Raw genomic sequence first — 26,819 nt, 5'->3', positions numbered from 1 at the left:
GGAAAATTTTTAACTAATTTGATATGAGTAGGATTTTTTAAGCTTTCTTTTTTTTCATGAGTCACTTTGGTAGTTTCATTTTTCTAGGAATTTGTCCATTTTGTCTGAGTTTAAAAATTTGTTTTCTTGACAGATTTTTTTTTGAAAGGATATTCTGTCCCACTGTGTCTTATTTATTTATTTATTCATTCATTCATTCATTCATTCATTCAAATGCTAACATACAGTGTATATTAGTTTCAGGTGTACAGTATAATTCAACAATTCTATATATTTCTCAGTGTTCATCAAGATAAGTGTACTCTTCATTCCATTTATTTTACCCATCACCCACCTCCCCTGGCAACCACCAATTTATTCTCTGTATGTAAGAGTCTGGTTTTTTGTTTGTCTCTTGTTTTCTTTGTTTGTCCTTTTGTTTCTTAAATTCCACATATGAATGAAATCATGTAGTATTTGTCTTTCTCTAATTTATTTCACTTGGTATTATACCACCTCAGTCTATCCATGTTGTTATAAATGGCAAGATTTCATTCTTTTTTATGGCTGAATAATATTCCTCTGTGTGTGTGTGTGTGTGTGTGTGTGTGTATCGTGTCTTCTTTAGCCATTCATCTATCAGTGGACACTTAGGTTGCTTACATATCTTGGCTATTGTAAACAATGCTGCAGTAAACATAGGAGAGCATATACCTTTTCAAGTTAGTGTCTTTGTTTTCTTTCGGTAAATACCCAGTAGTGGAATTACTGGATCATATGGCAATTCTATTTTTAACTTTTTGAGGAACCGCCATCCTGTTTTCCACAGCGGCTGCACCAGTTTGCATTCCCAGCAACAGTGCATAAGGGTTCGTTTTTCTCCACATCCTCGCCAACACTTGTTGTTTCTTGTATTTTTTATTTTAGCCAGTTTTGTTCTATTTTTTTTAACTCTACAGTATCTGCTGTCATGTATTTATTTTCATTTGAACTATCATTAATTTATGTTTAAGTGCTCACCCCATTTTTGATCAATTTTACTAAAAGTTTACCTATTTTGTTAGTGCTTTTATTTATTTATTTATTTAAAGATTTTATTTATTTGACAGAGCTAGAGACAGCCAGCGAGAGAGGGAACACAAGCAGGGGGAGTGGGAGAGGAAGAAGCAGGCTCATAGCGGAGGAGCCTGATGTGGGGCTCGATCCCATAACGCCGGGATCACGCCCTGAGCCGAAGGCAGACACTTAACCGCTGTGCCACCCAGGCGCCCCTGTTAGTGCTTTTAAAGAACCAGCTTTCGGCTTTATTATTTTGGCTTTATTATTATAGTTGTTCTTGTTATTATTTTGGCTTAAAAAGAGAAATTTATTTTCTCACAGTTCTGGAGGCTAGAAGTGCAAGACCAGGGTGTCAGCATGGTTGGTTTCTTCAAAGACCTCTCTCTTCGGCTTGGTAGATGGCCATCTTTTCCCTATGTCCTCACCTGGTCTTCCCTCTGCAGCTGTCTGTGTTTTAATCTCTTATTATGAGGAGATAAGTCATGTTGGATTAGAGCCCACTCTAATGACTTCGTTTTACTTTATGTCTTTAAATATCTTGTCTCCATATGCAGTCACATTCTGAGGTACTTGGGTTTAAGACCGTAATATTTGAATTTTGGGAGTACCCAATTCAGCCCACAAGTTGTGCACATTAGCATATGTGTGTGTGTAAATGTGTACTTATGTGTATGTATATATGTGCTGGGTGGGCATGTTTGTGTGTGTATAAGAATGTATATGTGAACATGTACCTGTGTGTATATGTGTATTGTGTGGGCATATGAGTAGATATGTGTGTAAGAGAACATTCCAAGCAGAGGTAAAACAGCACTTGAAAAAATTATACTGTATTTGGGGAACCTTGCACAGTTTAGTTTCCTTCTACTCTCGGCCCATGTATGTATTTATTTGCACTTAGTTGGAAGTACATGGAACATAATCATTTTCCTCTGCGCTTTCCCTTACCTAACATTTTATGATTACCCTCCTTTATTGGCACATAATCTTCATAATTACCACTTCAGTGTCTGCTTAATATTCCATAGAGTGCACAAGGAATGATTTACATAACTTTTTTTTGCTTTTTATAATTGTAGATAAGGCTCAAATAATGACTTTAAATTTTTTCTTCTTTTGTTGAATTATTTTATGACAACTTCCTAAAGTGGAATTACTGATCGAAGGAAGAGAACATTTTACAGCTCTTGACAAAACCATTGCTTTCCAAAGGTTGTAAAAAATTTTCTTATTGAAATATATGTGACATATAACACTGTGTACACTTAAGATGTACAGCATGTTTGATGTTGTAGTTTATATATTGCAGTATGATTGTCCTTAAACCTTTAGCTAGCACTTCTGCCACATCATGTGGTTATCAGTTCTTTCTTGTTGTGGGAATAATTAAGATCTGGTCTCTTAGCAGGTTTGGTTTTATACTACAGTATTGTTGTCTATAATTACAATAGATCTCCAGGACTTGTTTATCTACTAGTTACAGATTTGTACTCTTAAACAACATCTCTTCCATTCCCCCACCTCTTAGCCCCTGGTCATTATTTTACTCTTTCTCTTTATGAGTTTGGTAAGTGATGTCATATGATATTTGTCTTTCTGTGTCTGACTTATCTTAGCATAATGCCTTCAGGGTCCATCCAAGTTGTTGCAAATCGCAGGATTTCCTTCTTTCTCATGTGTGACTAATACACACACACACACACAGACACACAAATACAGACACACACACACTACATCTTCTTTATTCAGGTTGTTTCCAAATCTTGGCTGTTGTGAATAATGCTGCAATAAACATGGGAGTGCATATATCTCCTAGTATCCTGTTTTCATTTTCTTTGGTTATATGCCCAGAATTGGAATTGCTGGATCATATGGTAGTAATAATTTTAATCTTCTCAGGAACCTCCATATCCTACCCCATCCAAATCACAACTGTTTCTCCCTTTTCCAGAAGTAACCACTATCTTGACTTTTATAGTTATCACTGTATTTCATGTTTTAGATTTATCACCCAAATGTGCATCCCTAGACATTACAGTTTTGTCTTGCCCACTGAAAATTTACAAATCTTTTAAATCTCTGATAATCAGCAGGGCCCCTGTTCATCTCTTTCTCTTCCTTACATATGCCGTTAAAGAACTTGGGTTATTTGACTTGCAGACGTTCCCACAGTCTGGGTTTTGCTAATTGCATCTTCATGGTACAATTTCAGCATGTTTCCTTTATCAGCTATATTTCTTGGAAATTGATAGCTGGATCCAGAAGCTTGATCAGACTCAGGTTCTGTCCCTTTGGTAAGATCTTATGTGATGTTCTTTCACCAGGAGTAACAAAATGTCTGGTTTTCTTTTTTTGTGTGGGCGATGCTAGCATCTACTGATGCTTATTGTTTAGGTTATTAACTTATTGGGGCTGCAAATTGATATTCTGATTCTTTTTTCATTTATTAGTTAGAATACTTAAAGAGCTATTTCTCTTCATTTCTATCTGATTATAAAATGTTACAGTTTACATAAAAAAGTCAGGATAAATGCCTGATTCTTTCTGTTTATTTGCCAGTTTTTGAAAGTGGGGTATATGAAGGTATGACATTTAGGGGCAAAAACATTTGCATAGTTTCAAGTAATCTTCCACAGCAATCTATATTAATTACAAAGGGAAAAATAGTAACTTTATAATGAGGCAGTCTGGCAGATATCATCTTAAATGATCACAGTTAACATCACCAGTAACAGGACAAGTGGACACCTTGTGCCTCCTGATGTGTTGAACAAGAAGACCACAATATTACTTCTGTGGCATTCCTGACAGAAATTAATAACTGGAATCTAATCATGAGGAAACAGTGGATACACACAGAGGGAGATCCGACAAAATAACTGGCCTGTATGCTTCAAAAATATTAAAGTCAAGAAAGATAAAGAAAGGCTGAGTGTTCCAGAATCAAAGAGACCAAAGAGACAACTAACTGCAGTATGTGGTCATGGGCCAGAAAAAAACGTTTTTCTTTTGTTTTAAGGGCCGTTAATGGCACAATTGGGACATTTTTAATAAGATCTGTAGATTAAATAATAGTACTGTATTACTGTCCTCTTTTGGATAATTGTACTGTGTCTTTGAAAAAGAATGTCCTTGTTTTTAGGAGATACTTGAGTATTTAGAGGTAAATGAACATCATGTCTGTAGCTTGCTCTCAAATATTTCAGAGACAATGACATATATTTGTGTATATGATATTTGTTGAAAGATAGGCTGAGGTATATTAAAAATTATAAGAGTTTATTTGAGCAAGAATCAGTTTGAATGGGGCAGTGCCAAAGTGGGAGTGGTTGGGAGTGCTCTACCAGTCCGACCTAGGGGAAAGGCTTCTATAGAGAGGGTGGGAAAGCAAAGAAAGGAAGTTATCTGATTGGCTATATCTTAAAGCCTCATTTGCTCTTTATGATTGTTTGTCCTTAATGTTCTGATTTGTAATTTTGGGGCATTTAAAGGCTTAGATTTTTGGGTGCTTAGGTAGGCTGCCACAGCATTAGAGCCACCTCAGTCTAATAGCCTCCCTGTTTAATTAATATGACATATATTATTTTATATACACATGTATATGCATATATACGTGTTTATATGTGTATGTGTGTATATAAAGAAAAAGAATGATAATGAAAATACAGTATATTGCTAGCACTTGGGAAATCCGGGTGAAAAGTGCACAGGAATTCCTTGTCCTATTTTTGCAACTTTTCTGTATGTCTGAAACTACTTAAAAATAAAAATTAGTTGGTTTCTTATCATCTTCTGAAGGGAACTTAATATTTTTACAAGTATTATAAATTTATGAATTTAAACCTATTTAGTTATTTTCAATTCATTGCTTTTACTTTTATTGAATCCTGAGTCTTTTACAAGACCCTTGTAGTTTTGATAGTTTCCTTCCTGACAAATATACAGATGTATGAGGCTCATCTCATATATACCCTGCCCCAGACCTCGAATCAGCCATTTTTTCAAGAAGTGTTGGTTTCTTTTTGTGGGAAAGGGTATTTCAGGACTACAGTCTGGTTGCTAGGGGTATTTCTAGGCCTTTTCAGAATAGTGAACATATATATATAGAGATGAGAAACTCACGATTTCATACTGATGTATCTGCTGCAAATTCAGGACTCTCTTATTACCTCATCAGTCTGAACGTCTCCATCTCCTTTCTTCCACACTGATAGTCCTGGTTCTGACACAGAGGATTATAGAATTAGAATATCCTGTATTTGCTCATTTGCTTTATCCACATCACAGACAGCATAGCCTCAGAATACCAACACCAATATAGTTTTTACCAGTATAATTACTGAAAACCATGACATTTTTTTGTATATGTTCTCCCTTTCTCCTCACCCCTGCTTTTAAATGGTTGTACTAAATCTACACTATCAAGCGTATAGCCGTCATATATGACACCCTCTCTCTTTTAACTCTCACTGAGCTTGTTTAATGCTCACCACCAGTCTCTATGTAATGTCTGTGTAGTCATTTTGTTGTCTGATGCTTGTTCTCCAGAAGATTCATTCTTCAAGAAGGGTTCATGGGAACGGTATTCTCTAAAGCCTTGTACGTTGATACCAGTCCGTGCCCTTTATACTTGAAAACCAGTTTTGCTGGATATAAACCTCTGTGTTTACATTTTCTTTTCCCGATTATCTTAAATCTGTTATTTCATTTGCTTCTGTCATAAAGCTTTGTATATGTAGTTGGAAAAGGGAAGAATAATAGTCGAATCATCTAATTATGGATATTTTGATATGTCATCTAAGCTTGACAGGTGGCAGTTTCTTAAAGATTAGTTGCAAGTTGAAATTGTAAAACCATAGCAATCAACCCTTTGTACTTTACTAGTTAAATTCCATTTGTCTTTGTACTTTGAATAGATCTTTCCCTTATTCAAAGTGGATTTTGAAATATCATGAATTTATCATTTGGAAAATATCAAGATTTGGGACACTGACGGGACGCCTTCATGGCTTAATCGGTTGGGCATTGCAGTCTTGATTTTGGCTCAGGTCCTGTTCTCAGGGTTGTGAGATTGAGCCCTGCATCCGTTCCGCACTCAGTGTGGAGTCTGCTTGAGATTCTCTGGCTCCCTCACCCTCTGCCTGCCCCATTCCCCTCTCGCTCACATGTGCTCTCTCTCCCTCTCAGTAAATAAATAAGTAAATACAGTCTTTATTTAAAAAAATTGGGACATTGACAATTCATGGTAGCCAGTACAAATTTTCCAAAATTCTAATTTTTACTCAAAAGCTTGAATTTTATCATTGGCACAATTTTCCTTGAAGTGGCAGGCTCACTTCATTTTTTAGAAAATGTCTATTATGTACTTTAGTCTAAATCACCATGATTTATGTCAGTTGTTCTTTCATGTTAAAATGTTTCATTAAAAAAAGTGACTAGTTAAAAAGTGGCTAGTTTAGCTCATAGCTCAAACAATTGATTTTCCCCTAAGACAACCATTTGAAACTTTCTTTTGGCTCTTTTCAGTTTATTGCATGCATGAGTTACACTAGTCCAAGTTAAAAGTAGACCCCAAATGGTTTCATTATATAAGCTGTGAGGTTTTTGAACTTGTGACAAGGGACAGAAGGGAAATTCTACTCATTGCAAGGAAATCCTCACTTAAGCTTCAGTGAGCCCAAAGCACTTAAAACCCATGAACCTTCAGCTTGTCGTCCTTAGCCAGTCCAGTCTCTGTGAGGAACTGGCATATTTTTTTGTGCTGATGACCCTTTAGCTGAATTATTTCTCCATATTCTGAATGCTCAGTTACAGTACCATTGCAGGCAAATTTCTGCTTAAACACCTTGTCTAGCTTCTTTTTACTGTAATCATCCTTGATCCCCTGGACAGTAGTGAGGGTCTTCCTCCCATTTCTCTGTTGAATTCTTAAGTGAATATATCCTTGTGCCAGCAGGAAGCAGATCATTACCCTTACTTGCATCAGCAAAGGAGTGGGAAGAGTGGAGGTTTTTGATAGCAGACATACAATGTGATTCTTTTCCTCTGTGGGAGAAGGAGGAGGCAGGGTGGTGGTGGGATGGAGCATCGTGCAATGAGGGGGCTCAACAATTAGGACCAAAAACCATTTGAAACCTCTTTTGTGTACTTACCATTTTGTCACACAGAAATTAAAAAGATGTGTGCTCAAAAGTCAAGATTCAATAAAATCAATCATTTGTTTACGCTTTATCCAGGACATTCTTAAGTGAAACTTTTGGGTTTTTTTTATTATTATTTTTGGTTTTAAACACTGAGGGCCTGACATTGAAGGCTAAAATGGCTGTAAGTACAGTTTTATCCCACTGCCTTTATTTATGCTAAGGAACCAGCAATTTTACCCACCATTTCTTTTCCACCATCAGTGGAAGTGTTAATACAGAAAAGATAAATGACATCTTTGTATTGAGAATAGTTTTGACCCCTGGAATTCCTAAAGGAGTCTCAGGTGATTGTCATGGGTCTCTGGAACATACTTTGAGGACTGCTGGGAGTTTCCTTTGTGCAAGTGGCACGTATCATGTTCTCATATTTACTCAATAATAATCCAACAACACAGCCCCACCTGACTGCTGCAAAAGAAGCAGAGGCAGCTAGCTGCTCTCTGAAATCCATATAGCCCTATTCTTCCTGGGCACACAGTTAGGCATGTATGCCCAGGAAAAGAGAAAAACATGAAATTTAGTGAGCACCTCGCCACTTATGCCATAGTCTGCCTTTCTGGTAATCAGATTACCATGTTGGTGACTCTTATTTCCACACAGAACACACCTCATCCCCAAGAAATAAACCAAATCCCATCCTTTCACTGCATCCAGCTCCAAGTCTAGGATCTCTGGCTGATATGCAGTCCTCTCCATTGTATCTCCATATGGTGCTTCATGATTTTGTTACCTTTGCCCAACTACTTCCCCTCTCCTTATTCAGGATCAGGGACAGGGTGACTGCAATAAACAAAGTTTGGGAAGGGGAAGATTGTAAGACTCACAGTAGTTACCGTTCTCTAGCAATGATGAGATTCTGACAGGCCAGCTTTAAGAAGTCCCCCTTGTGCCGGCAGTAGGGGAAGTTCCTACTCTGTTTTCCGTGAAGAACTCTTCCCACTGGTTTTTTGGTGACCCTCAACTCCAACCTCTGGAAGGTTCTTCCTTTCCCATTATCTTACATTAACTAACCTGAATTGGATGTTAGGGAATATTCCTGTCTTGGGGTTTCTTCCTATTTCATAGTCATTTCTTAATTGTGCAGTTTTGGAGGCCTGATGATTAGTTTATAAGTGGTATATTTTAGGCCAAGATTTTGGATGAATTCTTTGACAGAATTTAATAACTCACTAGTCTTCTGATTTGTTTGGTTCTAGTTGGTTCAATGTGCCTGTAACCGCACCCACAGTTATTTCTTAGACTGCAGCCTCAGGACTCCTGTATTTTACTTTTTGTGTCTATGCCTCTCTCAGTGGTATCTCTCCAGAGATATCTGCAACAATAATAGGCTTGGAAAGAAAGGGAGCAACTTTAGTCTAGTCTTTGCTACAGGGCTTAGTTAATCTATTTAACAGAATTTCAAGCAATCTCCTGTAGCTCAAGATACTTTTAAGTTTTGGAAAGTAGTATTTAGACATAATTGGCTTTTTCAACAGTCTAAGGCCTTCAGTTTCTCCCTTTTATTTCTGCTTGCAAGCCAACTAGTTTATTCCTGAGTACTTTCTTGTGATGCCTTGCTAAATGCAGCAATGATGAGCCATTAGTCACTAACCTTTTGGCACTTTCTAACCTCTTCTCTAGATTAAATCTGCATACTGTGTCTGCCCTCCACATTATCACAGGCAATAATATCACATAGTTACCAGCTCTGTTTCCTGTGCTGTCAGCCACTAGGCAGATGTCACATATTTTAGATTTTTGTTCTAGAAGCACCCCACTTCAAGGTCTCTTTCTTCGCTAGTGTAGAAGTAGGCTAATGTGGCATATGTATTTAATAATCATCAACGTCTAAAACACAACAGAAGTTTACTTAATGTTCATCTAATAAAATTGGGAATGGTGTTTGGAGTCATCAAGGAAGCCCTGCTCTCTGCAGTTATTAAGGACCTGTTTGAAGGAAGCCCTACTGTTTTCAACCATGGCTTCCCTCCAGCTAGCCCCCTTCCCGTGACTAGCCCTTAGTTATGTGGCTACTTGTACCTGCAAGGGAAGCTAGGAAATGAAGTATAGGTGTGTACCTGGGAAACAGTAGTCACTATCCTATAAAATTGAACATAGGCATGGACCGAGCATTGCAACTTCTGAGTATACCCTAAGGAAGCTCTTGCAAATGTAAAAGAGGTGACATGTATACAATGTTCAGGAACCCTGGGTGGCTCAGGTTGAGCATCCAACTCTTGATTTTGGCTCAGGCCGTGATCTCAGGGTCGTGAGATCGAGCCTCACATCAGGCTCCATGCTCAGCGTGGAGTCTGTTTGTCCATCTCCTTCCCCCTTTTGCGTCTCCCCCCCCACTCGTGCTCTCTCCCTCTCTCTCTCTCTCTCTCAAATAAATAAATAAAAATCTTTAAAAAAATGTTCATAGCAGCACTATTCATAATGCAAAAATATGGGAAATTATCAGATATTCACTGGAATATGAAATACTAATGTAGATGATAAATATAATGTGATACAATGTATAATGTGAAGTATAAACATATAGTGAAATGTACTAAAACCTCACAAAATGGCACGGATAAGTCTTAGTATTATAATGCTAGTGAGAAAAAAGCTAATTTCAAGAGACTGTACAGCATGTACTATTTTTTTAAGATTCAAAATCAAGAAAAGCCACATTTTAGGAATGTATACATTGTAGTAAAACCCTGAAGGCAACAAAAAGCAGAAATCATGAACATACTCATTGGTTGAGAGGTAGAGAAAGGAAATAAGGGAGGAACACAAAGTAGATGCCATGATACTGGTAATGATCTAGTTTTCAAGTTTCAGTAGTGATTCATACACTCATTATTAGGGACTACAAAGTATCATATATTCTTTTGTATGTATCAAAATAGTCCTAATAAAAAGATTTGTGATAAGTTTGAAAGATATGAAGGTATGCTGTATTTTATTCTTTCCTTGATTTGTCTCCTGATTAGTTTTTTTTTTATTATTTTAAGATTTTATTTATTTATTTGACAGAGACAGTCAGCGAGAGAGGGAACACAAGCAGGGGCAGTGGGAGAGGAAGAAGCAGGCTCCCAGCGGAGGAGCCTGACGTGGGGCTCCATCCCAGAACGCTGGGATAATGCCCTGAGCCGAAGGCAAACACTTAACGACCGCGCCACCCAGGCGCCCCATGATTAGTTTTTTTTATTCATGTGCCTAACCACTTTGTTACTGCCTCTCCCCTTGGCTGTCTTTTAGGGTTAGCTATCTCTAATCTTTATAAATATTTTGTTTCCCACTTCTCATTCAGAACTGTTCTCATTTGTTGTATTCTAACCTTTTGAATCACCACTTTGCTAAGTTCACTGTTAATTTCTCAAACTACTTTTATCAAAATTCAGAGTTAGGTTTTTCATCCTTTATTGTAATTTGATTCAATGTTAATAATATATTCTACCTGGATTTCCTTTCCAGTGTTGACTTTGCAAATCTCCCTTCTCCAGCTCCATGGTGCAATGATCTAACCTTGGAAAATTTTGCCTTTTCCATCATTCAGTTGACTTATATTTTAAAAAACTCAGTTATGGATTCTTTAAGTTCACTAGCATTATGGCAGAAGTAGATTCATCATTGTTTAAGCCTCTTGCATTTGCATGAAGTCACTGATCTTTTTTTTTTTTTTTAAAGATTTTATTTATTTATTTGACAGAGATAGAGAGAGCCAGCGAGAGAGGGAACACAAGCAGGGGGAGTGGGAGAGGAAGAAGCGGGCTCATAGCGGAGGAGCCTGATGTGGGGCTCGATCCCAGAACGCTGGGATCACGCCCTCAGCCGAAGGCAGACGCTTAACTGCTGTGCCACCCAGGCGCCCCGAAGTCACTGATCTTTGATTACACTCTTCTTGTTAAAATGTCTTTTAGGGTGGGGGAATCGGTGAGATAGGTGAGGGGATTAAATAGTACACTTACCATGGTGAACACTGAGTAATGTATAGCATTGTTGAGTCACTATATGGTACATCTGAAACTAATATAACACTTAACTGTACTAGAATCAAAATTAAGAACTTAATAAAATTTTTAAAATTGAAATTTAAAAAATGTCTTTTAAATAACTTTAGTCAGAAGCTGACTTCTTTTTTTGTGGTGTGTTTTAGTTACTATTTAGTGCTCAGTATTTATGAAATCTTTATTCGTAAGATAGTAATTGAATAATTGGAAATGAACCATAAAAGTATCTGTTCTTTATTAGAAAATGTGATGATTGCAAATTTTAGTAACTTAGTTTTAACTTTGCTTGAAAATATGGAGGGTCGAAACCCAAATGAGACTAAATGAGACTACATTCATGTGAAGCTAGTTTTGCTATTGTGGAGTTCTTTTCTTTCTGTAGTCTTTTCTTTTTTATATTTTAAATTAAAAAGCTTAATAGCTTTAGCAAATGAGAGAATAAAAAAGATGAATAAAGAAAAAGATAAATCTCCTGTTAACCTTCCTCAGCTCTCACACTCTAAGATAAAAAGTATAAATAGTGTCTATACTTTTGGAAATATTCCTGAACTGGTTAACTCTTAGGGTTTTTGTGGGGTTTTTTTTTCTCTTTTAGATAATATTACTAAACCAATGCTCTGAAACCTCAAATTTAATATTTACTAAACAAACATAATTGCTTTCTGTTCACTCATCTACCTTAGTATATGAGAACAGGCTTAGTGGTCTTTAGAAAAAATTTTGTCCTTTGTATCCACATTTCAAAGACTATTCATTTGCATTAAAAAAACGAAGCCCATATTTTCATCTTTGGAAGCATTATTCTTTTTTTTTAAATAATTTTTATTTTGTTATATTAGTCACCATACAGTACATCCCCAGTTTTTGATGCAATGTTCCATGATTCATTATTTGCATATAACACCCAGTGCACCATGCAATATGTGCCCTCCTTAATACCCATCACCAGCCTATCCCAATCCCCCACCCCCCTCCCCTCTGAAGCCCTCAGTTTGTTTCCCAGAGTCCACAGTCTCTCATGGTTTGGAGGCATTATTCTAAGTAGGTATTTCTGTGAAGAATGTGGGGAGGGCCTGGCATCACTTTTTGTTATATGTTGTCCTAGCTGTTCTAAGGATATGAAGGAAGTATATAAATATAGAAATGCCAAAAGTCATATTCTGGGTCTTACTCTTAACCCACAGCAATTCTTAGCAGAACAACTGACATTCATGTGATAATTTAAAGTTCCCCACACTTTTCTAAAGTCCGTTAAGTATCTGCCTCTGTTGATTCAGTCTGTTTACTAATGGTTATCATTTTGGGGGAAAAAGGAATGTTTTCTGAGTACATTGTAGCAATTTCATAATCATCACTTAACACTCAAGCTTTTCAAGTAGAAGGAACAATTTTAATCAAAAATCTTAGACTCAAAGGTGAGTGACTTAAGATTCCACAGTTGTTTAAAAACATGAGATTTGGAATTTAAAGGGTCTGTGTGGATCTGAGATTTCAAGGCTTCTAACTTCAAATTTCATGTGCTTCCTTTTTACCTTGTTGTCCTTCAGTCAACAAAAATTGTTTTCAGGATGTGTTAGTCTTATAATCTATAAAACAGACCAAAAAATCCTCACAAATCTCCATATATCTAACTATAAAAGATAAAGCATGTAATTTTTATTCTTTTTGGCAGAGCACAAACTTCCAGTTTAATTGACTATTCAACACTATAGGTCATGTGTCTAACCAAAAATCTACTACCTCATGTACTTGGTTTTCTTTGCTGTAGTAATGGAAGTGAAGGGTAGCTGACATTCTACTCCTAGAGCATTCTGTATACCATGCTATTAATTGTTATCAAAGCAAAGGAACATCCTGTAACCCTATAATTGAGCTAGAATGAAAACACAAGGAGAAACAGTGATTATAATAGAACAAAAAAGCAAATACATAGTTCAAGAAAGAAATAATCTTAGTGTACTGATAACTGGCAGTGGTTAGCAAATCAGCTACCAGGCTATCTATAATAACTAGTGGATGGGATTTTAATGCCACCAGGGAAAGGAGATGAGGCCTCACATGTACATGGAGAGGAATTGAATACGTGACCACTACATAATGCAGAGACTCTGGAAAGGTTCCCTCCACCATGTAAGATGGGACTTAGAACAAAGAAACAAAAGACCTTGGTTCTGCTTAGGGCTCTGGGGGAAAAGGTCTTTCTTAGGAAATCTAATTTCCTGTGTGGATGATTCAAATTCCAAAAAATTGATGTTGGAAAGGTGAAAGAAACCTTTGGAGAACTTGGCAGAATCAAATGTTAAACAATTTCATAGGGATATTTCACAAACCAAGGTGCATGAGCTTTCCATACATCAATAATCAGATGAAAATGAGGTCATGATAAAATATTACAAGTTACCTAAGGAAATGATCCACTATGAGGTAGAGTAAATGGATTAAACAGTTATTAGATCAAGCTAAAAATGGAATTAGGAAACTGGAAAATAGAGATGGGAAGTTTAACATAGTTAAGCAAAGAAAGAAAAATATTGAAAAGGCTAAGAGACCCAAAAGGTGGGATTAGATGATTAGATTACATCTAATCTGTGTAGAGGAAATTATAGACAAAGAATATAGAGAAGATGTAGAAGAGGTAATATTGAAGCAATAGTACTGAAAATGTTTCAGAATGGAATAAAGATATAAATCCTCAAATTGAAGTAGCACAGTGGGTCCTGACCAGGATCAATAAAGATAAATTTGTACCTAGGCACAATGAAACAGCAGAACTTCAGAGAATAAAATTACCTAAAAGGATTGACAATTACATTGACAATAGATCTCTCATCAGCAACAACAGAAGCAAAGAGTAGAATTTTTTCCATGTGCCAATGGAAACGTAAACCTAGAATTCTTTACCTGCCTAAATAATAATTCTAAAATGAAAAATCTTTTTCATAAAATAGCCACTGTGGAAAACAGTTTTTAGCAGTTCTTTAAAAAGTTAGAATTACCACATGATCCAGAAATTCTACTCCTAGGTATATACCCAAAAGAATTGAAAACTCAAATACTTGTACACAAATATAGTGTCATTATTTACAGTAGTCAAAATGTGGAAACAACCCAAATGTCCATCAATAATGAATGAATAAACAAATTGTGGTATACACATACAGTAGGGTATTATTTAGCCATAAAAAGGAAAGAAGTACTAATACATGCTACAACTTGGATAAGCTTCAAAAACATTTTGCTAAGAAATGAAGCCATACCCAAACGCCACATATTGTATGATTCCATTTATATGAAGTATTCAGAATAGATAAATCCACAGAGACAGAAAGTGGGTCAGTGGTTGCCAAGGGCTAAGAGGAAGTGGGGAATAGAGAATGGCTGCTTAATGGCATCGTGTTTTCTTCTGGGGTAATGAAAAATTTTGAAACTAGATGGAGGTGGTGGTTGTACAACATTGTGCATGACCTAAATGTCACTGAATTGTATACTTTAAAATGGTTTTGTTATGTGAACTTTACCTCAGTTTTTAAAATCACAGTTAAAATGTTCCAACCTTTAAAACTCACCTGTCTGAATGAACTGTTAAAGGATAAAATCTAGTTAAGTTTGATCTCAGAAAGAATGTGTGAGAAACAACTGGTAAACCAAATGTAGCCATATGGGTAAATATTATTTAGTATTGACTTTAGAAGAAAATATTTATAATAACTAACATGGAAGATTTCATGACAGCAAGAATAATTGTTGATGGTTTCAGTTGGATGATGGGAAGATGGTGATCAGAATTAGAGTGATTTAAGTTTTGGGGGGAGATATGTTAACTTTAGAAATATTAATGTAAGATAGGCCTTAAGATTTTAAAAACATTATTATAGAGACTTCAGCTTTTGTTTAGGAAGGACATGAAAGACTTTTATGGCAATCATAAGAAAAATTACAGACACAATTTTAAAGTCATACTTTCTATAAGGCAAGCAAAGAACAGTGGATAAGAGGAGGTCTGAATGAACTGAATTTCTCAAAGAGACAAGCCCTTTGTAGTGAGCAGAACCACAGCAGCTTCTGTACCTGGTGGTGGATGCCTGGTCATGGTACAGATGGGCCTGCTTTAGACACAGAGGCTAAATCAGCCGTGCTTTGGAGACTCAAATGCAAGGACAAATAATTCGGTCTAGCAGTTCTTCCCTGTTAGTTCCTCTCTACTCCTCCCTGGCCCCACCAAGTTTTGCCAAGAAGACAGGAATGGAGGAAAGGCTTGTAGGCAGGGAGAAATTGTCTAGGCCATCATTCTTGTAATGAAGGGATTCAGAATACTTGCTAGACTTAAATTCAAAGGCAAACAAGAGCTATCTGAAACTGCTTCTAGATCATACACTTCTAGATCATACACTGACAAGATATTTTTAATGTTATATATGGCTCAGGAAGTTGGAGATGAGCCAAACACAAGTGAAATTTAATTTTAGCTGTGACCCAGCTCCAGCTCAACTCAAGATTCTGAATGAGCAGATAGAGGAAGGAGCTTGCACTATGGGAAATAAGCCAAATGATATGACATTCTTTACTATTTCAGTCACAATGTCTGGAATACAGCCTAAAATTATGAGACATACAAGTGAGCAGAAAAATGTGACCCATGAACAAAAGAAAACAGTCAATGTAAGCAGACTTTTAGATGACCCAGTTATTGGAATTAGTATATTAGGACTTTAAACAATTGTTCAAAATATTAAGGATTATTGATGTGTCTTCTCTGGAAAAGGAAACAAAAGCAAAAATAAACTATTGGGACTATACCAAAATAAAAAGCTTTTGCACAGCAAAGGAAACCACCAACAAAACAAAAAGACAACCTACTGAATGGGAGAATACCTATGGAAATGATGTATCTGATAAGGGGCTAATATTCAAAACATATAAAGAACTCCTGTAACTCAATACTCAGAACCGAAATGATCTGACTTAAAAATGGGCAGTGGACCTGAATAGATATTTCTCCAAAGAAGATATACAGATGGTCAACAGGTACATGAAAAAATGCCCAACATCTTTAGTGATCAGGGAAATGCAAATCAAAACCACAATGAGATACCACCTTACCCTTGTTAGAATGGCTATTATCAAAAAGACAAGAAATAACAAGTGTTGGCAAAGATGTGGAGAAAAGAGAACCCTCATATACTGTTGCTCTGAATATAAATTAGTACAACCACTTTGGAAAACATTATGGAGTTTCCTCAAAATATTAAAAATAGAAATATCATACAATCAAAAAAAATCATACAATCTAGTAATTCCATTAATGAGTATTTACCTAAAGAAAATGAAAACACTAATTTGAAAAGTTATATGTATCTCTGTGTTTATTGCATCGTTATTTACGGTAGGCAGGTTATGGAAACAACCTAAGTGCCCATTGACAAATGAATGGATAAAGATGTGTGTAGTTGTATACACACATACACACACACTGGAAAGTTACTAAGCCATAAAAAAACAATGAGATCTAGACATTTATGACAACATGGATGGATGTAGAGGGTATTATGCTAAGTGAAATAAGTCAAAGACAAATACCATGTAATTTCACTTATATGTGAAATCTATAAAACAAATGAGCAAACAAAAAATAGAAACAGAAGCATAAGTACAGAGGGGCACCTGGGTGGCACAGTCGGTTAAGTGTCTGGCTCTTGGTTTTGGCTCAGGTTGTGATGTCAGGGTCCTGAGATCAAGCCCTGTGTTGGTTCCGCACTCTCCACAGAGTCTGCTTGGGATTCTCGCACCTTCTTCCTCTGCCTCTCCCCCCTCCATACTCCCCCCATCTCTCTCAAATAAATAAATCTTAAAAAAAAAAAAAGACTCATAAGTACAGAGAACAAACTGGTAGTTGCCAGAGGGAAGGGAGTTGGAGGGGTGGGTGAAAGAGATGAAGGGAATTAAAAGGTACAAACTCTCAGTTATAAGTCATGGGGATGAAAAATACAGCATAAGGAATATAGTCAATAATACTGTAATGTTTCGTGACAAATGATAACTAGACTTATTGCAGTGAGGATAGCTTTGTGTATAGAATTGTTGAATCACTATTCTGTACACCTGAATACTAGCTTATATATTGTATGTCAACCATACATTAATAATTCTTTTGATCATGAAAAATATGTTAATTTATAGAAAAAGGTGGCTATAATGAGTGAAGAGGTGGGATATTTCAGGAGATGTGGTGATTCTAAAAAGAATCCAGTGGGATTTCTAGAACTGAAAAATGCAATACTAAAAAAAAATTTTTAATTGGTTAGGCTTTTCATCAGATTAGACACTGCAAAAGATAAGATTGATGAACTTCAAGATAGTTAATAGAAGTTGTCTAAAGTGACATACAGAGAGAAAAGAGATAGCAACAAGTTAACACATCATTAGCACCTTGTAATATCAAATGGTCTAACACATGTGTAATTGGAGGTCCAGAGAAAGAATGGGGCATTAAAAAGCTTGAAGAAACAGCCCCACATTTTCTAAATCTGATGAGTCTGCAGATTCAGGAAGTTTAGCAAATGCCAAATGAATAAATACAATGAAAAATAGCACCTAAGTACACTATGGTTAAATTAATGAAAACCAAAGATAAAGAGAAATCTTAAGATATATGGAATGATAGTATGAATTTTCATTGACTTCTTATAAGAAATAATTCAAAACAAAAGACAATGGAATGGCATCTTTAAAGTGCAGAAAGAAAAAAAGCTCTAAGAATTATATATCCAGCAAAATTATCTTTTTTAAAAAAGATTTTATTTAGAGAGAAAGGGCGGGGGGCAGGGGCAGAGGGAGAGGCAGAGAGTCTTAAGCAGACTCTACGCTGACCATGGAGCCTGACTTGGGGCTTGACCTGAGCTGAAATCAAGAGTCAGATGCTTAATCGCCCAGGCCACCCCACAAAATTATCTTTTAAAAATAAAAGCATTTTCTGGTAAACAAAAACTGTCAGAAATCATCACTGACATTCCCATATTGGAAGAAATGCTAAAGGAAGTTCTTAAGGCTGAAGGGAGGTAAAAATCATATACAGGAAAGAATAAAGAACACCATAAATGGTAAGTATGTGGGTATATAAAATACCTTTTACCTCTTAAAAATTATTTAAAAGATAATTGTTTTAAGCAAAAATCATAACACTATATTGTTTGTTTTATAATATATGTCAAGTAAAATATATGACAACACAAAAGATAAAAGATGAAATGAGAATACATTATGATTGTGGCTATGGAGGAATAATATTAATTCAAGCTAGACTGAAATGGGGCTGTATTGTATTCAGAGCAACCACCAAAGACATAAATATCATTTATTTGGTTAAAGAATTCTTAAAAGGAGAGTAAAGGAGTAAAGGGCAGTTGGGGAAAATGGAAAGCAAATGGCAAGATGGTAGATTTAAGCTATATCCATGATTAAGTGTAGGTGAGCTTAACATTCCTATTAAAAGACAAACTGTGTTAAACTGGAGTTTTAAAAATAACAAACACAGTTTGATCAAAAGTAAAAGATGGAAACATTAAAAGCTTTTGTGGCTATGTTAGCATTGACCATGTAGACCTTAAGGCAGGGTGTATACTAGACACAAGAGACATTTCTTGACAATAAAAGGTCAATTGGACAATAGGAATCTTAAGTTCTGATGAGCCTAATAAGTTGATAATATATAAAGAAAAACTAAAGGGAAAAATAGACAAATCCATAATTATATGTAGAGCTTTAACATACCCCTGATAGACTTATAGTAACAGAATAATCAGACAAAAAAATTAGAAAGGATGTAGGAGATTTGAACCATATTTAACCATACTTAACTGTAGTATATAGGACACTACATCCAGTAACTTTAGAACACACATTCTTCTAAAATGTACATGAAACACTTATCAAAATAGATTATATTTTGAGCCATAATGTAAATACAACAAATTTCAAAAAATTGAAATTATCTAGAGTATGCTCTCTGACCACAGTGGAACTAAACTAGAATCAAGAACAACAAAATATTAAGCTACATATTTCTAAATCCGTGGATCAAAGAAGTTATCACAGTGGTAGCTGAAAGTATTTCAAAGTAAATAATAATGAAAGTATGGCATATCAAAATTTGTGGGATGGTGCTTAGAGGGAAATGCTTTAAATGCATGCATTAGAAAAGAGGATGAAAGTTCATGATCAAAAGTTCCATGTCAAGGGGCGCCTGGGTGGCACAGCGGTTAAGCGTCTGCCTTCGGCTCAGGGCGTGATCCCAGCGTTATGGGATCGAGCCCCACATCAGGCTCCTCCGCTATGAGCCTGCTTCTTCCTCTCCCACTCCCCCTGCTTGTGTTCCCTCTCTCGCTGGCTGTCTCTATCTCTGTCGAATAAATAAATAAAATCTTTAAAAAAAAAAAAGTTCCATGTCAAGTAACTGGAAAAACACAGCAAATTCAAAGAAACTATAATGAAGGAATTGATGAAGACAAGAGCATAGATTAGTGAAATAGAGAAATCCACAAAGATAATTTTTATTACTAAAATTGATAACTCACTAGCTTGGCTGATCAAGGAAAAAAAAACAGAAAAAGACATGATCCTCAGAAAGGGACATTATCAATTTTTAAAAGTAGTATGGACATAATTATAGAATGCATTTGACAACTGTATGAAATCAGATTAAATGGGAAAATTCCTTGAAAAACGCAGCTTTTAAAAACCAGAAGAAATTAAAAATCTGGAGTTATCTGTTAGTACACTTGACGTTAGCCAAAAGGCCAAGAAGCAATGGGAAGTTATTTGTTAAATAGAATTTATTAATAAAATTTTCCTGCAGAGAACAAGCCCAGAAAGCTTTTCTTTGAATTTTTCCAAATATTTAAGGAAGAAATGATACCAATCTTACACAGACTCTTTCAAAGTATAGGAGCAGTTTTATGAGGCCAACATAACCCTGATACCAAACTGAATGAGGATGTTATAAGAAAGAATTACAGGCCCATATTTGTCATGAGCATAGATGTAAAAATCCTGAATAAAACTAGCAAGTCAAATCCAGCAATATATAAAAAGCCTTATAATTATAACCAGTGGGTTTACTTTAGGAATACAGAATTTGTTTATGTATTTGAAAATCAGTTGTTGTAATTAAGCACAATAATCTGATTTTCCATATTTGGAAACTGGAGAGGAGGATCAGTAGAAGTCTAAAGCAAGCAAAAGAAAGGACCTAAGGGAAAGGCTTCCAGCTTTTCCCCATTGAGATGATATTTGCTGTAGGCTCTTCATAGATGGTTTTTATGAGATTGAGGAATGTACCCTCTATCCCTACACTCTGAAGGGTTTTAATCAGGAAAGGATGCTGTATTTTGTCAAATGCTTTTTCTGCATCTATTGAGAGGATCATATGATTCTTGGCTTTTTTCTTGTTGATATAATCTATCACACTGATAGATTTGCGAATGTTGAACCACCCTTGCATCCCAGGGATGAATCCCACTTGGTCAGGATGGATAATCCTTTTAATGTACTGTTGGATCCTATTAGCTAGGATCTTGTTGAGAATTTTGGAGTCCATATTCATCAGGGATATCGGTCTGTAATTCTCCTTTTTGATGGGGTCTTTGCCTGGTTTGGGGATCAAGGTAATATTGGCCTCATAGAATGAGTTTGGTAGTTTTCCTTCTGTTTCTATTTTTTGGAACAGCTTTAGGAGAATAGGTATTATTTCTTCTTTGAATGATTGGTAGCATTCCCCAGGGAATCCATCAGGCCCTGGAGTTTTGTTTTTTGGAAGGCTTTTAATCACTGCTTCAATCTCTTCATAATTAATTGGTCTGTTTTAAAAATCAGTTTCTTCCTGTTTCAGTCTTGGTAGTTTATAGGAAGGCCTCCATCTCTTCCCCTTAAGATCAGGAACACGACAAGGATGCCCACTCTTGCCATTATTATTTAACATAGTACTAGAAGTCCTTGCAACAGCAATCAGACAACAAAAAGGGATAAAAGGTATCCAAATCAGCAAAGAAGAAGTCAAACTGTCTCTCTTCGCAGATGACATGATACTCTATATGGAAAACCCAAAAGAATCCACCCCCAAACTACTAGAAGTTATAGAGCAATTCAGTAATGTGGCAGGATACAAAATCAGTGCTCAGAAATCAGTTGCATTTCTATACACAAATAATGAGACTGAAGAAAGAGAAATTAGGGAATCCATTCCATTTACAATAGCACCAAAAATCATATGTTACCTTGGAATTAACCGGAGATATAAAGGATCTATATTCTAGAAACTACAAATCACTCTTGAAAGACATTGAAGAAAGACACAAAAAGATGGAAAAATATTCCATGCTCATGGATTGGAAGAATTAACATAGTTAAAATGTCCATGCTACCCAGAGCAATCTACACTTTCAATGCCATCCCGATCAAAATACCAATGACATTTTTCAAAGAACTGGAACAAACAGCCCTTAAATATGTGTGGAACCAGAAAAGGCCACAAATTGCCAAGGAATTGTTGAAAAGGAAAAACAAAGCTGGGGGCATCACAATGCCGGATTTCAAATTGTACTACAAAGCTGTGATCGCAAAGACAGGATGGCACTGGCACAAAAACAGACACATAGACCAATGGAACAGAATAGAGAACCCAGAAATGGACCCTCGGCTCTTTGAGCAACTAATCTTTGATAAAGCAGGAAAAAACATCCAGTGGAAAAAAGTCTCTTCAATAAATGCTGCTGGGAAAATTGGACAGCTACATGCAAAAGAATGAAACTTGACCACTCTCTCACACCATACACAAAGATAAACTCCAAATGGATGAAAGACCTCAATGTGAGACAGGAATCCATCAAAATCCTAGAGGAGAACATAGGCAGCAACCTCTACGACATCGACCACAGCAACCTTTTTCATGACACATCTCCAAAGGCAAGAGAAACAAAAGAAAATTGAACTTGTGGAACTTCATCAAGATAAAAAGTTTCTGCACAGCCAAGGAAACAGTCAAAAAACCTAAGAGGCAGCCCATGGAATGGGAGAATATATTTGCAAATGACACTACAGATAAAAGACTGGTATTCAAGATCTACAAAGAACTTCTCAAACTCAATACACAAGAAACAAATAATCAAATCATAAAATGGGCAGAAGATATGAACAGACACTTTTCCAATGAAGACATACAAATGGCTAACAGACACATGAAAAAATGTTCAAAATCATTAGCCATCAGGGAAATTCAAATCAAAACCACACTGAGATACCACCTTCCACCAGTTATAATGGCAAAAATTGACAAGGCAAGAAACAACAATTGTTGGAGAGGATGTGGAGAAAGAGGATCCCTCCTGCATTGTTGGTGGGAATGCAAGTTTGTACAGCCACTTTGGAAAATAGTGTGGAAGTCCCCTAAAAAGTTAAAAATTGAGCTCCCCTGTGATCCAGCAATTGCACTACTGAGTATTTACCCCAAAGATACAGACGTAGTGAAGAGAAGGGCCATATACACCCCAAAGTTCATAGCAGCATTGTCCACAATAGCTAAATTGTGGAAGCAGCCGAGATGCCCTTCAGCAGATGACTGGATTAAGAAGATGCGGTCCATATATACAATGGAATATTACTCAGCTATCAAAAAGAACAATTTCTTAACATTTGCTGCAACATGGACGGCACTGGAGGAGATAATGCTAAGTGAAATAAGTCAAGCAGAGAAAGACAATTATCATATGGTTTCTCTCATCTATGGAACATAAGAAGTAGGAAGATCGGTAGGAGAAGAAAGGGATAAAGAAAGGGGGGGTAATCAGAAGGGGGAATGAAGCATGAGAGCCTATGGACTCTCAGAAACAAACTCAGGACTTCAGAGGGGAGGGGGGTGGGGGAATGGGATAGGCAGGTGATGGGTAGTAAGGAGGGCACGATTGCATGGTGCACTGGGTGTTATATGCAACTAATGAATCATGGAACTTTACATCAAAAACCAGGGATGTACTGTATGGAGACTAACATAATAAAAAAATATTAGTATAAAGAAAAAAAAGAAAGGACCTAATAAAAAATGGAGCAGAAATCAATGAAATTGAAACAATAGAGAAAATCAATGAAACCAAAATTTGTTCTTTGAAAAGATCAGTGAAATTGACAAACTTCTGGCCAGATTAACCAAGAATGAAAGAGAGAAGACACAAATTACTAATATCAGAAATGGAAGAGGGATCATCACTACTGACCTCATGAACATTAAAAGGAGATTATACTAAGTGAAATAAGTCAAGCAGAGAAAGATAATTATATGGTTTCACTCATTTGTGGAACATAAGGAATAACAAGGAGATTGATAGGAGAAGAAAGGGAATAATAAAGGGGGGGTAAACAGAGGGGAAATGAACCATGAGAGACTATAGACTCTGGGAAATAATCTGAGGGTTTTAGAGGGGAGGAGGGTAGGGGGATGGGCTAGCCTGGTGATGGGTATTTAGGAGGGCATGTATTGCATGGAGCACTGAGTGTTATATGCAAACAATGAATCATGAAACACTACATCAAAAACTAATGATGTACTGTATGGTCACTAACATATAATAAATAAAAAAAAAGAAAAAAGAAAAAAAAGGATAATAAAGGAATATATGAGCTCCTCTATGTCCACAAATTTGATCACTTAGATGAAATGGACCAGTTCTTCAAAAGACAAAAACTACTAACTCTTACACAAGGAGAAATAGATAAACTTAATGGACATATATCTATTAAATACATTGAATCAATTATTAATAACTTCCCAAACAGAAAGCCTCAGTCCCAGATGGTTACATTGGTGAATTCTGAAAACATTTAAGAAAGAAATGATACCATTTAAAAATATATTTATTTATTTGAGAGATAAAGAGCACTAGTAGGTGGAGGAGCAGAGGGAGAGGGACAAGCAGACTCCCTGCTGATTGGGGAGCCTGATGCAGGACTCAATCTCAGGACCCTGAGATCATGACCTGAGCTGAAGTCAGACACTTAACCAACTGCGCCACCTAGGTACCCTGAAATGATAACAATTCTTTATGTCATCCAGAAAATAGAAGCAGAAGACTTCCTAACTCATTCTGTGCAGATAGCATTACCCTCATACCAAAACCAGATAAAGACATTATAGAAAAACTACAGAATAATATATCTTGTGAACATAGATGCAAAGTCTTCAACAAAATATTAGCAAACCAAATTGAACAATGCTTAAAAAGAATTATACACCACAACCAAGTGGGATTCATTTCAGGTATACAAGGATGCTTCATTCCAAATTGAGGTAATCCATCACATCAGTTGTTTAAAGAAGAAAAAATTTATATGGTCATTGGTAGATGCAAAAAGCATTTGACAAATACTAATGTCCATCATTACAGAAACTCTCATCAAACCAAGAATAGAGGGGAACTTCCTCAACTTGATCAAGAATATCTACAAAAAAAGAGGTCGCCTGGCTGGCTCAGTCAGTAGAGCATGTGACTCTTGATCTTGAGTTCATGAGTTTAAGCCCTATGTTGGGCATAGAGCTTACTTAAAAAAGAAGGAAGGAAGGAAAGAAAGAAAGGGAGAGAGAGAAAAAGAGAAAGAAGGAAGGAAGGAAGGAAGAAAAAAAGAAAGAAAGAAAGGAAGGAAGGAAAGTATGTACAAAAATCCTTCAGCTAACACTATGCTTATAGGTGAGAAACTCAATTCTTTTTTCCCAAGATCAGAAATAAGAAAAGGATGGCCACTCTTACCACTCATATTTATCATAGTACTGAAAGTCCTAGCTAATGCAATTAAATAAGGAAAGAAAAGCTATACATTGGGAAGGAAGAAATAAAATTGGTCTTGTTTGTAGGTGAAATGATTGTGTATGGAGAAAATCCTAAAGAAGTGACAAAACATTTCTGTAACTAATAAGTTTTTAGGATACAAGGTTACTATGTAAAGGGTCATTGCTTTCCTATATGCCATCAGTGAACAACTAGAAACTGAAGTGAAAAGCAATAGCATTTACATGAGCATAAAAATGAAATACTTAGATATAAATCTAGCATAATTTATATGGGATCTCTATGATGAAAACTCCAAAACTCCAATGAAAAAAATCAAAATCTAAATAAATGGAGAGATGATATATATTCCTGGATAAGCAGACCCAGTGTTGTTAAAAGGTTCATTCTTCCCAAGTTGATCTGTAGAATCAAACACAGTCCCAATCAAAATAACACCAAATTATTTTGTGGATTATCAGCAAACTCATTCTAAAGTTTATATGGGGGCGCCTGGGTGGCTCAGTCATTAGGCGTCTGCCTTCGGCTCAGGGCGTGATCCTGGCGTTATGGGGTCGAGCCCCGCATCAGGCTCCTCCACTGGGAGCCTACTTCTTCCTCTCCCACTCCCCCTGCTTGTGTTCCCTCTCTTGCTGGCTGTCTCTCTCTCTGTCAAATAAATAAAAATCTTAAAAAAAAAATAAAGTTTATATGGAAAGTCAGAAGACTCAGAAAGCCAGTACAATACTAAAGAAGATCAAAACTGGAGGACTGACACTACTTGACTTAAAGACTTACCATAATGCTACAGTAATCAAGACAATATGTTGTTGATGAAAGAATAAACAAATAGATCAGGGGAACACAATAAAGACCCCAGAAATAGAGCCACACAAAGTCAACTGATCTTTGACAAAGGAGCAAAAACAATTTTAAAAATCATTTGTTTGTTTGTTTATTTATTTATTTGAGAGAGCGAGCAAAAGCATGCATGAGCAGGGGGAGAGGGAGAGGGAGAGAAAATCTCAAGCAGATCTCCCCCTAAGTGCAGAGCCTGACATGGGGCTCAAACCCACGACACTGAGATTATGACCTGAGCTGAAATCAAGAATTGGATGCTTCACTGAGGCACCCAGGCACCCCAGGAGAAAAAGCAATTTAATGGAGAAACTGTCTTTTTCAACAAATGGTGTTGGAACAATTGGACATCTATATGCAGAGGCAGAATGTAAACACAGACCTTACACCTTTCACAAAAATCAACTCAAAATGGATCATAGACCTGTATGGCAAATACAAAACCATCAAACTTCTGGAAGAAGCATAGGAGAAAATGTAGATGACCTTTGGTTTGGCAACAAATTTTTAAATACAGTACCAAAAGCATGATCCATCAAAGAGAAAATTGGTAAGTTGGATCTTATTAAAATTAAACTTCTCCTCTGAGAAAAACAATGTTAAAAGAACGAAGAGACAAACCACAGACTTGGAGAAATACTTGCCAAAGTCATATATGATAAAGGACTGATGTCCAAAATACACAAAGAACTCTTAAAATCTGACAAGAAAACAAACTAATTAAAAATGGGCAAACTAGGGGTAGCTCAGTTGGTTAAGTGTCTGCCTTCGCTCAGGTCATGATCCCAGGGTCCTGTGATCAAGTCCCAAGGCAGGCTCTCTGCTCAGCAGGAGCCTGCTTCTCCCTCTCCCTCCTACTCCCTGTGCTTGTACTCTCTCTCTGTCAAATAAATAAAATCTTTTTTAAAAAAATGGGCAAAATATTTAGATAC

General features: G+C 36.4%; 1 protein-coding gene and 1 pseudogene across 1 annotated transcript in view; one reads left to right on the top strand and one right to left on the bottom strand.

Moving 5' to 3' along the window:
• FBXL2 (F-box and leucine rich repeat protein 2) overlaps window positions 1–26,819 on the top strand; it is a 112,927-nt gene that overhangs the window by 37,094 nt on the left and 49,014 nt on the right.
• Window positions 6,631–7,064, bottom strand: LOC123792864 (eukaryotic translation initiation factor 1 pseudogene; annotated as a pseudogene).

The sequence above is a fragment of the Ursus americanus genome, chromosome 20, assembly GCF_024610735.1.
Source record: "Ursus americanus isolate L20-20 chromosome 20, mUrsAme1.1.p, whole genome shotgun sequence".
In the NCBI taxonomy this organism is placed as follows: domain Eukaryota; kingdom Metazoa; phylum Chordata; class Mammalia; order Carnivora; family Ursidae; genus Ursus; species Ursus americanus.
This window is presented reverse-complemented; position numbering and strand designations above follow the sequence as displayed.